This window comes from Stenella coeruleoalba (genome assembly GCF_951394435.1).
Source record: "Stenella coeruleoalba genome assembly, chromosome: 3".
Lineage (NCBI taxonomy): Eukaryota > Metazoa > Chordata > Mammalia > Artiodactyla > Delphinidae > Stenella > Stenella coeruleoalba.
In genome coordinates, this window is record NC_137148.1 from 123,359,186 (window position 1) to 123,381,866 (window position 22,681).

The 22,681-nt window shown below is 44.0% G+C and overlaps 1 protein-coding gene across 2 annotated transcripts in view; it reads right to left on the reverse strand.

The window, feature by feature from the left end:
• Positions 1-22,681, reverse strand: part of DPYSL3 (dihydropyrimidinase like 3) — a 114,675-nt gene that overhangs the window by 43,573 nt on the left and 48,421 nt on the right. The window lies entirely within an intron of this gene.

Consider the following 22,681-nt stretch of genomic DNA (forward strand, 5'->3'; position numbering starts at 1 on the left):
TCAAGATCCTTTCTAAGTCCAGACGAAGGCGCAGGTGGTTATTTAAAATAAATTCCCATCTGGGTAATTAGATTTGACTCCCTAAAAACACTCCCATGCTTAAGAATACAACAGGATGGATAGACTACACAGATGAAATCTTGTAGCTTTTCTTCCCCAAAGCAGCATCATTTAAAGAAGACAGAGAAAAGGCTTTCTAAGATCGTCCTGGTTGCCTCAACATGGTATTTAGGAAAAGGTACTGAATAGGCTTTCAGGAGACCAGAGATCTCATCCCACCTCTGCTGTTAAATATGCAACCTTGGGTGAGATGCACAGGCGTGAGTTTGAATTCTGCAACGAACACTACCTGTGTTTGGGAGAGTGACTTCACCTCTCTGGGCTTCAGTTACTTCATCTGTGAAACGGGGGACAATGGTATCTTTCTCTCAGGGTGCTGGTTAGGATTATGGGGGTTCCTATAGGTAAAGGGTTGAACTCTGCTTGGCAATTTATAGATGCTTAGTACATGTGAGCTACTATCATAATTATTCTTCCTTTCAATCATAACTGGCCACTGTACAATGGCCCTCTCACAAATATCCTAGAAGAACTGAACTAACACTTTGTTAATCAAAATCTAACAGACCTTGCCATAAAGGGAATTCCAGAGGCGCCAGTCCCCAGCCAACCCCCAGCAACTGTTCTCAGCTCCTGCCACCAGCTGCCAAGGTCAGCCAAGACTTCTTCTTTTAAACCCACTCCCACAGGACAAGTTCCCACGGCCCCTCCAGGTCACTCTTCCGCTGGAAATAAGGCTCCATGAGCAGATAACAATCTACTTGCTCTCCTCCAGCAGGAATGCGGAGTGGGTGGCAAGGTCTCAAACCTGCCCCCAAACTCACCCTCCCTGCCCAATGCATGGATCTGTTTCCAGGCCCCTCAGTAACAAGCATGCCATGGAGACGGAGAGAACGAGTAAGGTCAGGGAGGAAATAAGACTTCTTGAAGGGCAATGCAGCTTCCTGGCTCTGAGTCTTTATTGAAACCAGGCATAGTTGTACAGGGCTGGCTATTACAAACCTCTCAACTGCTACAGATGAATCTCAAAAACATCCCTCCTTTCTCTCACCACCCAAACATACTTATGACCAAGTGTGCACCATGGAGGCTAATGGTGGGAGTGGGTGGGGAGGAGAGTGGGGAGGGGAGAGTGGGGGGGGGCACTCCCTTCAAAGCACAGCCCACCGAGCAGAATGCATAATGAATGGCAAGCACTGTTGTCTCTTTCATGTGTTTGGTTTGGCCCTGGAAGGACAGACCACAAGGTAGGAAAGCAGTAATGCAGAGGAAGCAGTAGCCAAGGGCAGGTTTAACCAGGGCAGGGTGGCAGCTCCCTCTTCTGAACTAGAACATCAAAGCCAGCTGTGCGCATTCTTCCCCCCAGAACTTCATGTTCACCATTTTGAAGACGTAATTATCGAAGGGCCAGACAAGTGATGTGCCCTGCCCTGGGTCAGACTGGAGTGGCAAAATGAACCATGGATGGCATCTTAATCCCAGCGCCCGATAACACTCTCCCAGTCTTTAACAGGGTTCCAGACACAGATAAGCACGAGTGGATAACCAGACAGGGAACCGGGGGAGGGGAGGGATGACACAGCGATGGACAGAGGAACCACAAAGCCATTCCAACCTCAAGCAGGAAGGTCAGCTGGGCCTGTGAAGCCCAAACCTCAGTCACTACTGTGCTATTTTCATGACACTGGACAGATCCCGGTACAAACTGTACTGTTATTTACTTAATATTATCCTGAAATAAATATATTTTAAAAGTAAACACTGTCTCACTCCCATAAATTCTAAGCCAGTATCACTTACCAAAAATAGACAGTAAACCTAGGAATGAATACAATAAAAACCTCATGAAACTCTGGCTCCATTCTCTGCCCTCAAAAGGGTTCTGAAGGATGAGCTCAGATCTGCTACCTTTGTTGAAAGGAAGATTACCCAGTGTCAGGGTGGGGCGGGGAGTGGAGGGGTGGTGTTCAAGACAAAGTAGCACTATGCTAAGACTTTTTCCTCGACCTGCTCATAAGGTTAGAAAAATAATTAGAAAAGGGACAACATTTCTCTCTTTGTGGTTCAGTGTCATTGAATGCCCTCTTCCAGAATCACCTAAAATGATCTAACGTAACAGCAGGACTACCATCCCTGCTCTTGAAACATGGACCGACATGGACCAACGAGAGCCACCATGGGCTTGAGCAGTGTCCAAAGCAGAGTCACAGGGACGTCCCAGGTCCTGGACAGCACAGCACACGGAGGAGGTTATTGGAATGAAGGATCACCGTTTCAGAAGGTTAGGGAGAAGGAGAGAGAGGGGCAGGGTGGGTAAATCTAGTATGAGAACAAGCATGCCTTATCATAAAATAGGATGTGACAAATCTGGGTACAAGAAAAAAAATGTGGTCCATCTTAAGCTGGGCTTTGGGGAAGGAAAAATGGAAAGGTTGCTGTCTGGACGGAAACCAGCCCTAATCACAGTTTGCAAAACCATTCAGAATTTAGGTAGTGACCAAGGGAGTTTGGAAGCCACAGCTGCATTGGCATCTCTGCTAACTCATTGTGTGCTTCTAGGCAAGTGGCTTGATCCAGCTCTGGGCCTCAGCGTCTTCAGCTGAGTGAAGGTGGAGCTCTCTAAAAAGGCCCGTTTACGTATCTGTAAAGTACAGATACTAATGCCTACCTCCCCAGCTACTGTGAGAATTAAATATCATGACGCAGGGTCGGGGCACTTCGAAAAAGCACCATGGGTGGCAGGCATTACAAATATTACCACTACTACTAATTTCACGACGGTGCTACCACCTCTATTTTATTGCTCTGATTATGTACATGTACAATTGAAGGCAAATCCAAATTGCAGTATAAATGGAAGGTAGCTACTACTATTACATATAAAGTGCCTGAGAAATGTGTTGCTCAGGACAGAGTATAAAGGAGAATATAGTTTGAAGAAAAGTCAGTGCTTTAGAGATCTAATTCATGGCCACATTTGGTCTGGGTTTATAGGAGAGTTTTGTGTTGTGTTTGTCATTTGGGGGTTTTTTGTTTTGTTTTGCATTGGTACTTTTAGGCCTCAGATCCATGTGTTATGGGTGAAAGCTCTCTGTCCCATATGCACGCTAGGAAACTGGGGTCCAGCTATGTTCAAACGGGATCCTGTGTCCCATCAGCTCGACAGCCTGTGTAAAAGCCAAACGCCTACTTCATCAGGAAGGAGGGCCTGAAATTTCAACCAGGTCTCGATTCTAGGGATAAACAGGTTTAATAATTCATTCCTGAAACGTACACTTGTGTGACTACTGGCTGTGAAGATGTTATGTTAGGTGTACGGGAAGGCAAGGACAAAACAGTCGGAAAAATTAAGCCATGACCACAAATAATAATGTGAAGTAAAAAGAGCGAGGGTAAAACTATAGAGGCAGTGAAATGATCAGTGGTTGCCAGTGCTTTGGGGAGGGAGGGGGAGGGAGAGGTGAATAGGTGAACAGACAGAGCACTGAGGGTTTTCAGGGCAGTGAAACTATTGCATAAGATGTTTTAATGGTGGATACAAGGCATTATGCACTTGTCAAAACCCATAGAAACGTACCCCCAAAAAAGAGTGAACCTTAATGTAAAACTATGGGCTTTCATTAATAACATATCAATGCTGGTTCATCAACTGTAACAAATGTTTACCACACCAATGCAATATGTTAATAACAGGGGAAACTTGGGGTGGGGGGGAGTGGGAGGGAGCAGATGGGCACTCTTACTAATTCCTGCTCAATTTTTCTGTAAACCTAAAAGTGATCTGTTATACAGTGGAAACTAACACACCATTGCAAAGCAGTTATACTCCAATAAAGATGTTAAAAAAAAAAGTGATCTGAAGAGCAGAGTCTGTTAATTAAGAGAGAGAGAGAGAAATGGGAGAAAAATCCTCTGGTAGAAATCAAAGAAGGGTCCACAGAGGCGAGCCGAGGTGGGTCTTGGGAAAATGGTTAATCTGGACCCACAGGTATGACCCAAGGCAAGTGGGGGAACAAGAATTCGTAACTAGCATTTACTGAAAACTTACATGTCAGAAACTCTTAGAAGCTTTATGTACATTTTGTTCAATTAATCCTCAATGAAATGAATTATCTGCTGTTTTCTCCCCATTGGGTTGATGAAGACATGGAAGCTTAGGGGGGTTAGTGCAGGGTCTGGTGTCACATAACCAGTCACTGGAAAACCAAACGTATCAAGGCAAGAAATGCATTTCAGGGGAAAATTGTGGAAATGGGTGGGGTCCCTGATGCTTTGGATTCTGGAAGAAGGGGATGCAAACAGTGGCTGGCTATGGGGTTTGACCTTTATCCCACAGGTCCTGGGGAGCTGTGGAAGGATTTTGAGAAAACGAGTGAAATACAATCGAAGAGTTAAAAAAAAAAAAAAAAAAACGCTGACAGAATGGCCATGCTGGAGATAAAGGAAGGAACTAGTTAGAATGTAACAGCAAGTGGTGGGGGGTGGGAAAAGGAAGAAAAAGCAACAACCTATATCACTCAGGATGCCAGGAAACAGATGGAATACTCAAATTGGATTATTAAAGTGCATTTAACAAAGGGATTATTTAACAAAGCGTGGACAGGGTTTAAGGAAATTAAATGGATCCAGAGCACACCAACAACAGGGAGAAATGCCATCCCCAGGCCCAAGGAGGCCAGAGGAGTGATTACCGGAGCTGAAGAGGGCAGCTGTACGGGGAGGGCACCTGCTGTGACCTCCAGCAGAGGCACGTCGCCACTCCACAGCAACCCAGCAGCAAGGAATCAGAGGGAAAACACCCTGATTTCGTGGTCCACCCTCCCTCCAGTCCCCTAGTGGTGCCACATCAACTAAATCCAACCAGGAGCCCAAGGGCAAAGGACCTATTGGTGCAGCCCAGACAGGTCCAGGGTGTGGAGCAGGACAGAAAACCTTGGCGAGGGCAGCTGAAGAGGCAAACAAAAAACATCCAGCCTAGTCCCTGAACATCCAACCACGGGACACAGTTTAATAAACTGCAATACAGCCACACTGTGGCTTATGGTGCAGCCACTTTTTAAACAGGTTAAATCTATATCTTGAACTGAAGAAATATCTAAAATAAGTAAGTGGCAATGTGCAAAATACGATACTGTTCTTGCAAAAGCAAACAAACAAATACTATTATTATGTTTCTGTATGAGCAGGAGAAAGGTCTGGAGGGATGTATACCAAATTTGTCAACATTAGGTATGGTAGGGGGAAAGGATGCAAAGGGAGGAGGTATGAGGAACTTTTTTCTTTTCTCTTTCTCCTCTATTTACATACATTATTTCACTAGTTGCACAATGCATATTCCATTTTATAACTTTTAAAAAGGATTTAATACAGAAAATTATAAAAAGGAAAAAAGAATAAGGACTTTGCTATGGTCCAGATGACAGCAAGAGTATGGATTAGAACATGTATGGTACACTGCAGAGGAAAACTGGAATCTAATTAGCAACTGAAGGGGAAGAGAAAGTGACGTGCCACTATTTACAGTAGCCAAGGCATGGAAGCAACCTAAGTGTCCATCGACAGAGGAATGGATAAAGAAGATGTTGTATATATACACAGTGGAATATTACTCAGCCATGATAAAAGAATGAAATAATGCCATTTGCAGCAACATGGATGGACCTAGAGATTATCATACTACGTGAAGTAAATCAGACAGAGGGAGACAAATACCATATGACACCACTCATTGTGAAATCTAAAAAATGATACAAGTGAACTTACTTACAAAACAGAAACAGACTCACAGACCTAAAAGACAAACTTATGGTTACCAAAGGGGAAAGGGGTGGGGGAGGGATAAATTTGGAGTTTGGGATTAGCAGATACAAACTACTATATATAAAATAGATAAACAACAAGGTCCTACTGTACAGCCCAGGGAACTATATTCAATATCTTGTAATAAACTATAATATAAAAGAATCTGAAAAAGAATATATGTGTGTGTGTATGTGTTGTGTGTGTGTGTGTGTGTATATATATATATATATATATGAATCACTTTGCTGTACACCTGAAACTAACACAACACTGTAAATCAACTATACTTAGATAGATCGCTAGATAGATCGATAGATAGATAGATAGATAGATAGATAGATAGATAGATAGGAAGTGAAGTGCTAAAGGTAAATGATATTTCAAGGCAGGCTGGCCAGGAAGAACCGATGAATAAAAATGCAGAAGAGAAACGAGTCACAAAGTTGGGGTGCAAGAGCATGAAGAATAATTTTGAGGTGCTGGTTAGCCACACACCAAATAGGCAGGAATGGGGATTTGAGATTTAACAGGCTGGTTAGAAGCTGATGGATGGAGTTGAGTTAACCCTACACTGAGATGGCTATACCAACTGAAAGGCAATGAAGGGTAGTACGGACGCCTGGAATGGTAGTCAGGACCCGGATTCTGGTCCCAGCTCTGCGAACCCAAGCTAGGCACTTTGCCTCTCGGGGCTGCTGTCCACTGAATGGGACTCTCTTCCCTCTTTGAGAAGCAGCTCTCTCTCCACTTTGATCATGTGTGCCTGGCAGCTGGCTTTGACTGGGCCTTTGGAATGACAGGAAAGCCCAGTGAATTCCCGCTATTGCTTCTCAGAAACAAAAAACTCTTTCACTGAATCTGAAAGCCAGCCAAAATGCAATCCCCAGAGGAGCAATACGGGCTTGGGCCTTGGAATGCGTGAGCGGCACCTTCAAATGACAGGCGATTGCTCCCCATCTATTTGTGAAGGCCACAGCGATTTTTCTCCAAGTCTGACCTTATACTTTTCAATTGGCCAGGGCTGCCTGGGGACTGCGGTTGCAAGCACACAACCACTGGCTTCTGCGACTTCCTAAAACTGGCCCGTGGTGGATGCGTCGACAACGTACGGCTGCCGTGTTGCAGCTCACACCAGGTGGCCACAGAAAGGGCCCTTGGAGAGAAAGCATGGGAGGGAGGGACTGTTTCAAAGAGCAGAGATGCTCTCGGTTTGCTCTGCCAAGGAGTCCAGACATCAGAGATTGGGTCTGTACAGGACAGCAAAGGGGCCTGCCTCGTCAGTCACTTTGCAGCTAAAAGATCTAAGCGGTGAATCTGCCAGGGCAGCTCAGTGGAACGGTGAGAAAGAGAAGGGCTTTACAGTCACAGTCCTGGCTGTAAAATGACGACAATTATATCTTCTCCAAAGGACTGAGGTCAGGAGTCAAGCCCAAATTCTGGTGCATGGTAGTGCTCAAGAAACGCACGCTTCTTTCAAAGTTGCACTCAAATCTTATGTCAGTACCTTTCACCTGGATGCCTACCCACTCTCACTGCTATCTCTGAAAAGTACCTTGACTTTTCACCTCTTTTTAGTTTACATATAGGCCTTAACTACCTTCCTATAAGAACCCAAACATACTTCCTAACGAGTATGGGAAGCAGAGGAGGTGGGGCATTCTCTCTTTTTTCTGGCTCTTTTTTGACACAAGAAGCAGACAGTGGTGATGACTGACTCTCTGGATCACAGCCTTCTGATACCTGCAAACCCACAGCTCTGCTTTCGTTCGATAGATCGGTGTTTAAGCACTGACTATTTTTGACTCTTCGGCCCCAAACTTCTCCAAGTTATATTGACAGAGAAAACTGCAGATGCTCTGAGAACAAGGACTTCAGGAGATCAGGCAGACTTGGAATGAAATGAACCCTTGAAATAAATATAATTGAGGTACCACTTGAAAATTATCCGAACGCAAAAATGAGACTAGCGGGCAGTTAATCCTGCCGTGACAAAAGGTTTCTTCATCTTCAATGAAGATCTAAGGCTTCACACAACAGGCACTTCCTGGGATATATTCAAGACTGCTTTCTATTTGCAAATGCTATGCTGACATTACAGGAATTGATTCCCTGTGGCTAAGGGCCCGCAGACTTCATCCCTACCTGCAAAGCCATGAGTTACCCGCTTCTTTTCCCAATGATCACTGGTTCACTTTCTGTGATTCTAACACCAGGAGAATGATCTTCTTTGGAATAGTTCCAAAACAGTCTGTTCTTTTATGACGTGTCTCTGCTCAGAAATGTTTTCAAAAGTGCTAAGGCAACTGAAGTTTCCAGTTGCAGGTGTTTTCTGCATTCCAGAATGTGTATTGTGACATGTATTAAATTGTGTCTAAAAGAAATAGCAAAGGAGTTAGGTAGGACCTTTGCAAGTCTCTTCAAGTCATCTCAGATGCAGCAGGTTTTCATCTGTGGTATGACTTGTGTCTGTTATCCCAAGTCTTTTCATCTTTCATTGATCATTTCATTCACTTGAGGTTAGACCATAGGGCGGATAGTTTAGTTGTCTTCTGATAACCCTGTTTCCTTGACACCCGCTCTCCCTAAACCACTTACTAAGGGAAAGCACATTAGTTTAAAGTAAAGGAACAACATGCCTTTTCATTCATTTATTTATTTATCCATTCGTTCCTTCATTTAACGTTTGTAAATGCCTCCTTTTCACAGTACTAGGGATACACGAGTGAACAAAATTAATTCCCTGCCATTGCAACTGTAGGAGTTGAAACAGCAAAGAATAAGTCAGCCAATAAATAAGTACTGTAATTTCAACAGTGATAAGTGACATTTAGAAAGAAGGTAAGGGACTTCCCTGGTGGTCCAGTGGGTAAGACTCCGCTCTGCAATCCCAATGCAGGGGGCACGGATTCGATCCCTGGTCGGGGAACTAGATCCCATGTGCATGCCACAACTAGGAAGTCTGCATGCCACAAGTAAAGATCCCACATGCCACAACTAAGACCCAGCGTAGCCAAAATAAATAAATATTTTTTTTAATTAAAAAATTTTTAAAAATTTAAAAACATAAAGAGGTGAGGGGATGGAGGCTTGGAAGAAGGTCTGGGACTGCTTCTGATCAGGTCTTCAAAGAGGGCATATCTAGGAAGCTATCAGCCAAACTGAGTTCTACAAGTAAAGCCTCCTAGAAAAGACTGCTCCCCACTCCAAGGGTGCAGCAAGGACAGAGCTCTGAGCTGCAGATAAACACATCAGGTCCAAGGGAGAGTGAGAAGGGAGGACAGCTGATGCCAAGACACTGGGGGCAGTGGAGATAGTCAGGGCCAGGCCACGTGGAACCTTGAGCACCATGGTCTGGGTTTTATTCCAAGTGCAACCGATTTTTGAGCTGGGGAGTGACTTGATCTGATTTACATTTTAAAAGGATCACTCTGCTTATGCATGGAGAAATGACCTGATGGTTGGCAAAGTGGAAGCACTGAGACCATTGGAGGGTTCCTGCAGTAAGGTGATGGGAGGCTCAGCTAGGGTGGTGGCAGGGATGAAAAACGGTGAGAAGTGGCTGGATTAAAATTCTCTTTTAAAGGTAGGGCCCACTAAGTTACACAGCTGCTATATAGCTGAGCTGGGCCTTAACCCCAACACCTGCTGGAAACAAAGCCCGGCCACCTCTTAACTCGATTGTGTCTTCTCACTGATAAAGTCCAAGTAAGTTTAACCCATATGTTTTAGAAATGATAGACCACACAACCTTAAAACAGGGAGGGCACAGCTGCAAGAGAGCCATCCACATTCAATATTTCAAGCACCTTCTGTTTCCCATATCATAACAAGCGGTTTTACCAGCAGCTCAAGTTCATTTAATTTTTTTTTGATTGATTACATATTTATCAGGTCTTATTGTTGAAAACACTTCTAAAATAAGTAATTGTAAAACTCTGGCACAGCTTCCACGTCCCCTCATGTTACAGATGTACGGGTCTGGTTTCCTGCTTTAGCAAATGTGACCCAGCGCACGTAACCGATTCTCCTCTGATGGGTCACATTTCTTTGGGGCCTGGGGCCCATCGCTATGAACATTCATTCTTCATTATGTGTAGCTGTCCACTTTGACATGTGAAGGTATAAGCCACTGGGAAGGCTCTGCAGTAGACCTCAAATACCTTGATTATCTTTTAAAATGTCCCTGATCTCCATTTTTACCCTAAAATCAAGGGCCAAATATTTCCTGTTCAATCGATTAAGTGGATTCCAGGTGACTGAGACTTCAGAGTATATTTTTTTCTCTTCCTAACTTTAAGCAACTTGATAACAATGGTTACTAAACCGCTTGGGTTAACTTCAGTGTAGTGGGTGAGGGTTTTAAAGTCAGACAAGGAGATGGATTTGGACCTAACACCACCCGCTTAGCTAATAAATACGAAACTTTAGATAAGTTAAATTTCTGAGCCTCAGTTTCTTCATCTGTAAAGTGGAACTAATAATAACTACACCTTAGGCATGTTATAAGCATGAAATGAGATGCCATATATAAAAATACGATTGAAAATCAAGTCAGTATGGGCTTTGGCATGGCATTATTTCTTAGAAATACTAATTACCTGGGTTTCCCTTTTCTATTCATTGAGAACTTCCCCGGTTTGAAGTTTTGAATTTTAAATGTCTTTGTTCTTAACTTTTCCCCCATATTAGTTTGCAGCTGCCACAACAAACTGTCCCAGACTGGTTGTCTTAAACAACAGAAATTTGTTTTCTCACAGTTCTGGAGGCTAGAACTCCAACGTCAAGGTGTCGGCAGGGTTGGTTCCTTCTGAGGCCACTGTCCTTGGCTTGTAGATGGCCAGCTCCACCTCCCTGGGTCCTCACACGGTCTCTCTTCTGTGTGTGTCTGTGTCCTAATTTCTTCTCATAAGACACCAGTCGTACTGGATCGGGACCCACTCTTAATGACCTTATTTAACTTAATTACCCTTTTAAAGACCCTATTTCCAAATACAGTCACATTTTGAGGTACTAGGGGGTTAAAACTTCAACACATGAATTTTGAATGGACACAAATCTGCCCATAACACCCACCCCCTCACATTTTCCCCCCCGGGGGGAAAAAAATTGTGAGAAAAGCACTGAGCCAGAGCAAGGGAAATGAGTCCTTTGCCTCATGTTCTTAAAAACTATTTTGCTGTGTGACCTTTGGCAAATTATCTTCCCTCTTTGGCCCACTTTTTCTTAATCATTAAAATGAGAGGGTTGCAATAATGGATCGCTTATTTCTCTTCCTGCCCTTAACTGAGCAAAGCTAGGTTGGATTCTCACAGCAAGGAATCTGAGATAGAGCATGCAATGAAATAACTGGAATCAAAGCACAACAAAACAAAACAAAAACATGCCTTCTTTATGGAATAAACCTAGGACGAATTTTTCTAGAAGCAGAGGATTACATTCAATTGGTTTAAAATGTTTTAGGTTGCTTAAAGCCCTTTCTCTCTGTAAGGCCATAATTTAAACCAACTTAGTTGGATAAACCAGAAACCCCATTCTGAATTTATCAATATCCCCAAACAAAGTAATCTCATCAAGATATGGGGCACAGATTGGCTTGGAGGGAAAGAGTGTATGATTTCAAATAAAGGTCTCCTTGAAAGAATTAAGGGGGCAAAAATTTAAAAACAAACGCACATACACACAGAAAATGTGAAATTAAAACCAGCTCCCAAGCTTACAGGTTAAGCCATTAAGGCGAGGGAGGGGGAAAAGGAATGGGCATATTTCCTCTCCAGCTGTGCAGCTTTTGGTCCTAAGACACTGTGTACCTCCACAAATGTCAACAGCCTCAGCAAGACAGGGAGGCGAGCAAGGGTGGTGGTGAAGGAACAAATGTGCTCATTGGAGAGCAGGAGAAAACAAAGACGGAAAGCAGAGTTTTCCCTGGAAAATGGCAAAACTGCTGGAGCAAGTGGAGTGATGACAAGAATATAAGACTAAGATTAAACATACTAGGACTCAAATCAGAGTCTGATGCTCACAAGCTGAGCAACTGTGGGCACGTTACTCAACTTCTCATCCTGGGGTAGCTTTTAATTTAACTTCAGCTAAAAAACAGTAACTGAAAACACACCCACCATTTCATTTTTGCTGTTACTACCAAGATCTCGGAAACAACCAAAAAAATCAAACCAAATGGAATTAACTGAAGCACTGGGATAATATGTATGTATTTAAAATTATGATATGTAAAAACAGAGTTGCCATGTGATCCAGCAATCCCACTCCTGGGCATATACCTAGATAAAACTGCAATTCAAGATGATACATGCACCCCAATGTTCACTGCAGCGCTATTCACAAGATACGGAAACAAACTAAATGTCCATCGACAGATGAATGGGTAAAGAATATGTGGTATATATATACCATGGAATACTACTCAGCCATACAAAAAAGAATGAAATAATGCCATTTGCAGGAATATGGATGGACTTAGAGATTACCATACTTTGTGAAATAAGTCAGAAAGAAAGACAAATACCATATGATATCACTTATATATGGAATCTAAAATATGACACAAATGAACCTATCTACAAAACAGAAACAGACTCACCGACATAGAGAACAGACTTGTGTTTGCCAAGCAGAGGGGGAGTGGGGGAGGGGTGGATTATGAGTTTGGGATTAGCAGATGCAAATTATTATATGTAGGATGTATAAACAAAAAGGTCCTATTGTATAGCACAGGGATCTATATTTGATATCCTGTGATAAACCATAATGGAAAAGAATATATATATATATATATATATAACTGAACCACTTTGCTGTACAGCAAAAATTAACACAACATTGTAAATCAACTATACTTCAATTTAAAAAAAGAATAAAATTATGCTATGAAAGAATATTTAAAACATGGAAAGATGTCATAATATATTATGGAATGAAAAGCGGGACATAAAATAGCATGAACAATATGCCATACTATTTTAATAAACAGCATATATCGTAGGAAGAAAAAATTTTATTTTATTTTTTAATTATTTTTGTTGTTTGTGTTTTTTGCGGTACGCGAGCCTCTCACTGTTGTGGCCTCTCCCAGTGCGGAGCACAGGCTCCGGACGCGCAAGCTCAGCGGCCACGGCTCACAGGCCCAGCCGCTCCGCGGCATGTGGGATCTTCCCGGACCGGGGCACGAACCCACGTCCCGTGCATCGGCAGGCGGACTCTCAACCACTGGGCCACCAGTGAAGCCCAAAAATTTTAGATGGGTATACTCAAACTTTACAATGACTATCACTGAATGATTTCACTGTAGCCTATTTTTATTGTCCTCATTTTTTTTTTTTTTTTTTTTTGGTAAATATTTCTACAACCATCGTGGGTTTTTTTTGGTTTTGGGTTTTTTTTTTTTTTTTTTGTAATTGGAAAAAAATTCCTACTCACTTTGTAAATTTCAGTATCCTACAGTAAACCAGACAGTTGAAAAAGCCCTAATTCAGTCAGTCTCAAATTGGGACTTGGGTTTCAGTTTCCTCATCTGTAAGGGGTAAGGGGAGACAAACTGAAAAATTCTTTAAGGAGCTTCTGATTCCATGAGTTTTACAAAGCCCCATCAAGTCAAAACCTCAGCGGAATCTTGCTTAGGATTTATTCAAAAAGCTGGGGAGGCCAGCGTGGGATATAGGATGAGAAAGTGGCATTCAAATCCACCTGAAGAAGAAGCCCTTGCTGGTATTTTTTGCTAATTCAACTCAAATAGCCTTGGGTGCTGGGCATGGTAGGCACCTCCCTGGCAAGTTGGCTCTGAAAGTACAACAGTGTGGAGCTGCTCCTGGCGTTCCTGGAAGCAAGGCTGCTCCGAGGGGAAAGCAGGAGAGCTTCCTGAACCAGGCAGGGCTCCCGAGTCCAACCCCATGCAGACCAGGGCACCAATAGGCTGTGCTTCCCATCTGCCATAACCTGACCCTCATGCCCCACTGGAAATAGGTGTGGAGGAGGACTTAACCCTGGACTTAAGTGAACTCCAATTTGGACCAATGTCTCATGACCCCAGAGGTGCAAGAAGATAAAAGAAGGTAGAATTTAAGGTAGCACCGTAGAGTGGGGTTAAGAATGTGGTTCTGAGTCAGTATGAAGTTTGGTTCCACCACTGAAAGGCTTGTGTGATCGTAGGCCAATTTCCTGATCTCTCGAAGTTTCCTCATCAATAAAATGGGAAGACCTAGTTGGAAAGCCAACTACCTAACTGAGTGGTTTTCAGGATTGCATGAGATAAGGGGAAAAAAGTACTTAATAAATGATAAATACATGTTAATTCTTATCATTATTTTAGATGCTTCTGCGACAAGCATCACATTGCTAGGCAAAGAGACGGCGGTCAATAAAATATTCAATCAAAAATAGAAAAAAGGTATTATTATACATGATTAATTATATAAGACACATTTTAATACACATAGTACTTTAAATGCAATCTTTTAAGCTCCATGAATATATTTAATTCTCCCCTTTGTCTTCCCTTATAGATGCTCCCCTTAAAAAGATCTAGTGAGTATTATTACACTTAGAGTATTGAGACCATCGACTGTACAGTTTACAGACAGAAATGAGCTTGGTAAAATGTGCTTTAACTGTCCCCATCCCTCAAACCAAAAATGAATTTTAGAATAAAAGCTAATAACAGGAATAGCTGCAAGCCCAGAGAAAGCTGACAGACGCAATAGGATGAGGGACCGGAAATCTCTGGGAAAACACACACACAAGCACAAAAACATTCCATTCTAAAATGGCCAACACTACTTGAGAAATGAGAAGGAACTACTTAGCCAAGCCTTAGCCAAGCCTTCTGAAAGGTGGAGTTCACTGTGCAAATGCGTACTAGGCTATCTACTGGCTGGTAACAACTGGAATGACTTGTGGTTTCTGGGTAAAGGCAGAAAGCCCAGAAGATCAGTTAAGATCTCTGTTAGATCCTGGTTCAGTCATGTAGTTTTCTCTATTTGAAAGAGGACATAAAGGTCTCCATTAACTCTTTTAAATCATTGGCAGTAAGAGAAACGATGAATCTGTTTGCAAGTAAGAAGTACCCAGGGAGGCCCCTGAAAGAGGCTGAAAATGAGGCCAGATGCAGAATTTGGAAGAAGGAGAGGAGTGGAGGCCTGAGAAGGAAGAAGTACAAACGATGGACAGACTCCCTGGCACATCTGCCCCAGTCAGGTCCTGGACTACAGTTAACTCTGACTGGTCTGCTAAAGCGCTGTCATGTTTCTCTTCGCCCAGGGATCCCATGCTGGTTTCTCAGAGCCAAGCCTTATCTCTTAAAAGTGAATATTCTAGAAAGTTGTCAGTGAAAGGCAGGATGACGTAGAAGCCAAACGTATACACGTTCTGATCATCTGATCATTTTCTCGCTTGCAATTATTCCTGCAAGGTAAATGTTAAATAAATGTACCCATTCATTCAACAAATGTTTACAGAGGGCTTACTATGTGCCAGCCAAAGGCTACGTGCCGGAGATTCAGTGGCAGCAAAACAAAAATGCCTCCCTACCTCACGGAGCATCCGTGGCGTCATTTGGCCTTTGGGGGGAAGTTATTTCCATTGCACGGGAGCCACCGCATTTCAAATACTGGCAAAAGCAAGTGAAAAGAGCTCGCGGAGCATCTATAGACTCGGAGCTGTTCCCTGTTGGTTTGCTTGTTTGTTTGACCAGTCTAGATTTGGGGCAACTGCTGCCTTTGTGCCATTATCAATGGTAGCCTTATCCAGAAGAGACACTGTACGTTCCAGCGAATGAATCGTGGTATTATTTTAATAATACTCATTTAATACTAAAGCTCTGCTAAGGAAAAAACCTATCAAACATCATTATTCCATTGCTCTCTTGCACAGAGCCTATTAACCAAGTCTACTCTCTGAATGAGAAAGAGGCTAGGATTTTCAGGGTAAAAAACAACCGAAGACCCTTATATCCAACACAGATGTTGGCTGGTCCCACTGAGCTTAAGCCAACAACTACTGCCCTCATCCATTTTCTCACTGCTCTCTCTTCCCTTATGGGGAGGGATCAGAACTCCTCTCTGCAAGTTTGGAACATAGTACAGAGGGCTGACCATGATCTCAGGAGAAAATAGAAGACAAAATAAAGGCTCACAGGGTCATTTGCACTGGCAGGGACTCGCGGATTATCTAGTTCAATGCCCACATTTGACTGATGCAGAATCTGAGAGGGATAATAAGGGGTTTGCCCAGAGTCACACATAAATTAGAGGCAAGGGCAGGCCTGAACCGCAATGTGCCAACACTCCACCCAGGGCGCTCTTCCTTTCCCTGTGTCATCAAACAAGAGGGCCCCTCTGCTCTACCTGTCAGAGGAACCCCTCTCTTAAAAAATAAAATCTCATTTTATCCTTCATAGCTCACTGTCCAGCCCGTCCATAGAAAAAGGACTAACTTAGCCAAGAGAATTGTGCCCTTTAGTTCCAGATGTTCCCGTTCGTTCCTGGACCATTCCCGAGCAGAGCTCCCCCATCTGGCTTAGAGTGCTGGGTGTGTCCTCTGTTCCTCGGCCTGGCTGAAGGAGAACAGAGAGCCTGGCTCGTTCTATGTCTGGGAAGAGGACAGGGACAGAGAGTGAGAAGGGGCCTTGGGCCCAGATCTGCACTTATGCAAGGCAGAAAAACAGCATCTGCATTTCCACCCTGAACACACACATGCTCCTGGGGAAAAGAGCCAGACGCTAACTCAGACAGCTGGCAGAGCAATGCACGACCCACTATTAGAAGGACATGGGCTCAGTCGTTCCAGTGGTGATGTGATAAGGTTTGACCTGACCATTCCCACCCCTTCCACCCTGTGAACACTGGCCCCCTTTTTTGAGCTAACAGGTCTGGCTAGCTGACGGCAAGGGGGTGGGGACAGTCACCTGTGAGTATGGAATTGCTGCTTTCCTACCTATGAAACCAACTCATCTCTGGAGGAATCAATGCCAGGATCTTACTTTTGCAGCTGTGTGACTTTTGTCAAGTTACTTAATCTCTCTGAGCCTCTATCCAGAACACAGAATGATGGTTAACCATTATAGCTATAGGAGCTGTCATGAGTCAAATGAGATGACCCATGTGGTTTGCGCTAAGGCTCTCGATAAATGGTAGTGATAAATAACAGCTCCACTATCCTTACTCCAAGCGCTGAGTCCCCTGTAATCTAGTTAACAGAAGAAATGTTCCCCCAGAGAAGTCATTTTTATACTAGACTCCACATACAGACTAGGGCCAAAGAAGAGGCCAAGTTGAGGGGCTCACCCTATTCCACCAAATTATTTTTTTGGTCTATTTCATATATTGAAATAGATACATATTGAATTTGATGAAAGGGAGATTTCACAGTAGAAGGGTCTGAAAACAGAGGAGTCTATCTCTCTGGGTTGTCCAGGGTCCTTCTCATTTGTTTCCCTCCGGCTACAGAAAATAGGAGAAAAGGTAAAGAAGAGCATTGATTTGAGGAGGGTGTGGCCAGGGCGCAGTCCGGTCCTCCGATTAGCATCCATTCCAGGAGGTGATGGCATATTTACATTTCCAGTCCCTTTAGGATTAGAAGCAGTGATTTAATCAAAGAGAGGTACATTTACCTCCTAGGGAGGCATTCCAAATGTTGTAAACATTTTGTGATTTTTCAAATATAATAAGCAGACATAAACAGTTCTATGAAATATGTCAATGGGTAAAGAAGAGAGGGCCCTCTAGGATATGAAGAGTTTCTTGGTTCTTTTCCAAATCATTTTTTTCTCCCTAACTAAGGAGAAAGGACAGAGAAAAAGCCATTCAACAGTGAGTTGTGAAGAAACTGCTAGAAAGGGTATCCATAATCTGCGGTCAGTCTAGGCTAGAAGCTGATTAGGACCAAAAGCAATATAGTTCAACTGAATAAGGAAAATGCCCTTTCTTTAGGTTAAGGGAGAGTCTCTGTATCCAAGTCCAAAGGTAGTCTAATGGCCTCGTTAGCGTGTCAGAAATTAAAAACAAGCATAATTCTGAGAAACACTGTAAAATAACTAAGCAGGAAAAAACAGAGTTTTTATATAACACTGTGTTAATTTTTGTTTGGGTTAGAAAACTTGTATTAAAACATTGACCCCTAAGTAGCCTCTTCCTACTTCAGACCTTTGTCAAGTCCTCCTTTATTAATTTCCACATTCCAAAGTAGTTAAGATTTTATAAATAAATCAGTTTCCTAGCTTGCATACGTTCGGGGTTCAGAGACCACGGTCCACAGTCGCTCCTTCATCTGAGCCTTTCAACATCCCGGTGAGATAATGAGGGAGGATTTTTATTTATAAACTGACAGTTCTACTACACAGACTTGAATCCTCTCAGGAAATCTATTCCTCCAGAATTCCCCCAAGTGCCCAGCTGGCTCCGTCACAGCTACTAATAGTCAGAGCTCTCTTTATCCACCTGAGGCATTTTGCTAGTGTTTGAGCAAGAGGAATAACCTGGCTGCGAATCACCACAGACCTGTTCAAAAAATAAAGTAACAAACACACACCCCAGGCAGGGCTTGAGCTGAGGTTTCTACGATCAGATATCTAAGATGCTTCCCATTCCTAAGTCTTTGATATTTTTCCTCTGTCTTTTCTCTGGAATTTCCCTTCCAAGATGCCTTACACAGATCAAGCTGGCTTTGGGTGACACCTCTTCTTTTGGTCTCCCAAACTCTGAACCTCCATCTCCTAATATCTGCTCCCGATCCAAAGTGACACCTACTGAAGCAAAAGGAAGGCACAGGTCCAGGGAAGGAGTTGCACTGTCCCTTCCCCAGGTTCTAGTCTAGTTCAAGGCCCCCAGTTCAGAGATCTGGGTTTTTCCTCCAGTTCACATAGCTCCTTTACTTCTCCTCCCAAGTGAAAAATTCCCATGGCACCCACAATGCTCACAATCACACCCTTCAAATGAGATCACAGCGCCCTGACTACATACCCTAAGACCAAACTCTCCAGGTCATGTTCTGGACAGAGGATGGTGTCTTCCAGCAATCCTAAACATCACACACATACACCCCAACTTTCAGTGTGGCAGAAATGCATGAGCTGCAAGATAGTATTTACAGAACTCCAACTGGTATTTGCCAAAAGCCAGTTCTCGGTGATTTGTCTCCTAGGGGGAATTCTGGAGCTCTTTATCCACAGCTTTCAAATTTTCCACTGCAGGTACCTCTGGGAAGCAGCTGAGGCTGTGAAGTCAGACAAGACTTGTGTTGGATTTCCAGCTTTGCCTCAAATCCTCAGTGTGCAACTCTGGATAACTGACTTCATCGATCTAGGTCTCAATTTCCTGAACTGTAAAATGGGCTTTTGCAGAGACCCTGCTAAGAGAATACATGTAAAGCACTGGAGCCTAAGTGTTAGATCTCCACCCACTCTTGCAGTCAGCTTCAAGTTGTAGCTTATCTCAGAAGAATACAATGACTTGCCAAACTTTCTACCTGCAGAATTGAGATGGTCAGCTACCATCCCCCAAGTTTACATTTATTCAATGTAAAAAGTAAGAGAGACCACGTTATAGGATCTAAACCATTTGCCCTACTAACACCACATAATAGTGATGGTATGGGCAGAGCCACCAAGACCAGTGCGGTGGTGAGGGACATGCACTTTAACTTCCATCAGGTGTGGAGGCTTGAGTCCTGCCTCGAACACTTATTATATCTATGACCCCGGGCAGAAGCAAAGAATCTATACAATAGAGATAACTCTAGTACCTCTCAGACAGTGTTGATTTGAGGGATTAAATGAAACAATGCACATAAGGCACAATACTTGACACAAAATAAACACTCAGTAGGTGTGAGCTGTTCTTAGTAGGAACCATTTTTAATTCATTTATTGATTTAACCAATCATCACTAGGCATCTATGTGCCATGCACTGTGTGAGAGGAGACAGAGGTGGATGACAATACCAGGTCCCTGCTCTGATTGGCTGGGCCACCCAAACTGCTGTCTCTGCCATTTAGAAGCAAGGGCTAGTGTTGGGGTAAGGACATGCAGATTACTCAGGTAGGTGACCTGAGAACAATAAGATCTGAGGCCTGAGCTACTCCCAGGGAAAGCCCCAGCCAATTCTACCAGCGACAGAGAAACCAATAAACACAGGGTAGTAGGAAGGCTTTGCTCTCAGGAGGGCAGCAAAAAGAGGTAGAAGGAAAAGCAGAAGATAAGCAAACAAAACCTTACTGTGTCCCCCAAATTGTGCCTGTGAGGCAAAGGTACTCAGCAAGAAAGACTGCCCCCATCGGTCCCCAGATTACAGTGACATTCCAGCTACTGGGTGGGGCAGTTCACAGACCGGAATAGAGAGAGGATAGGAAACTTATCTCAAATTCCATAATCTTACCATTTTAAAAAACGGACTAGAATTGACAGCAGGAGACATATGTTCTATTTAGATCTTTAATCATATTTTCTGTATAGATAGACCTGTGTCCGTATTTTTATGTTTTTAGCTATACCTAGGAAGGGTATCTCACCCCTGGTAGTATGCAGATAACCGTAATCATCTATGGACCTGCAAATGTACAAAAATTAAAACACTGTTCTGTTCTAAAATAGAATTCTTGTTCAAGGAAATACAAAAACAAAGCATGAGAAAAATCAACAAATGGATTCCTTGCCCCCAAGGACCCACACTCCCATCCTGCCATGTCCCTCTGCCTCTCCCCAGCCCATACCCCTCTCAACAATGAATGCAAGTCAGGCCGGCTGGAAGAAATTCACAGCCACCGTCCATTCCCGTCACAGCTGCCGAAGGCACAGCCTCAGCTTCAAGGCAGAGGCTGCTATGCAGCACCACGCCCCACACGCAGAGAAAGGATGGAAGCAGCACTGAAAATGAAGGATGCACCCCAGGGAAGACCATTCAAGTGGGAACAAAAGGGAGCCCCCTGCAAACCTGGCCCTGGGACTAGGGCCCAGCCACACTTACAGGGGCTTCTAAGGTTGTTATCATATGGGCTAAATTTCTGTATCTTTCCTTAAAGGTGGCTTAAGTGATACCTAGAAGAATGGGCATGGCTCTCAATGCCACAGCATAGGCTGAATCCATAAGAAGAACCATTGCAGTCTTCAGACTGGGAAGAAAAATATAATCTGTTCTCTGCTTATCCCAAACAGGAGAACTGGCAAATGCACACTGGATATAAAGCAAGTGGTATGTGTGCAACATAACTTCCACACATCATAGCATGAGAGCTGAGGCTCATCTCTCCTGAGTTAGACAAATAAGTATAAAAATTAAGCTTTTGTCTCAATCAGCTTTTAAAAAAAATAATACCATCCACAGCTCTTTGCAAAGACAACTGGCACTGAGAAAATACTGTGTATTATAAAAGACTCACTATGCTTTTACAATAATGTGAAGTCAGTGATATCAGGCAGTGGTCAAGGAGGATGGGCTTAAACCCAACGCCTCTACCTGGCAAAAGGATCCCTACCCATCCCAACTCTATCCCCCTGGGGAGTGTTGCTTCCCTAGGAGCAAGTGGACAGCAGGTAGGGGTGGGGCACGCTTGTGTCCGGTGAAGCTCAGGTGCATGAAAAAGGTAGGGTACTGCCATAGAAATAAACCACTTGACAATAAAGTGCACTAGAGGCAAGAACAGCTTCCTCCTGCCTGCAGAGGGGAAGGTCCTGCACTGCAGTCAGGTTGCTCCAAGCCTAACCCAGCAAGTGCAAAGACACTCATGCCCACAGCAAAACCTAGTGGATCCCGGCAAATGAACTACAGTAGCAGGTACAGCAGTGCCCTAGGGCAGCTGCAGAGCCTCCCAGGGGCCAGCTGATCACTTCCTTTGTTCGTCTTGCAAAGATGGAGTAGCCACCCATTCCCCCACTACACACACACACACACACACACACACACCATTCACTACAGACAAAGCACAACCGCACTGCTTCGTGCTCAACTAACAAATGACAGTGGGTGTTCTGTTGTTTTTGTCTTGCCCCCTTTTTGAAAATGCCCATTCCAGCCTGTCGTATGTCCCTTCCATTCGAGGCGTCATTTCAGCGCAACCTGGAGGAATCCCGCAGCAGGGAGCGGTATTCTGCCGCGAGAGCTGCTTGCTGGACGCCAGCGAAGATGAGGCTTCTGTACCTGATTATGGCACATCTCCTCTCCACCCCGCCCTAGACGCTCGCCCAGCGCATCTGACACCCGCCGGCCGCGGGAGGCTCGGCTTTGCACACAATGGCAGTTGGACACGGCATGCACACAGCGTGCGCTGCCACCGCAAACTAAAATCTGCTCTAAAAACTCAGCCTTTTCTTGGGATGAGGGGGAGAAATGACAGGAAAAATGTAAAGGCATCAAGGGCAAAAAAAAGTTGGTCATTCTCACTACAGCCACGTTAGCTGTCGAGTCCGAGTATGATGCACCGAAATATGAACTGGGGTGAATACAAGCAAGGAGTGGCCAAGGTGAAGACGGATGTCCAGGCATCCCATCACCGTCGCGGGGTGGTAGGGTAGGGGGGTGGGGGCGGGGAGCCACGGGGCTGGAGCTCAGAGAGGGGCGCGGTCGGGCTACCAAGTACCCCTGGGGAAAGGTGTCATCTCTCCATACCCCGCCCCGCCAAAAGGAACCTTCTACAAAAAACATACCTCGCCTGGGGCAGCACACACTGACGACCCAGGCGGCGCGGAGGTCCAGGGAGGGCCGAGACCCCTGTGTTATTTGGAAACTACCGGGTGGTGGGGAAGGAAGATAAATAATCCAAAGTTCTCCACGCCACTGTTTGGGTTTCCTCTTTGTTTGGTTTTCCCCAAATCCCAGG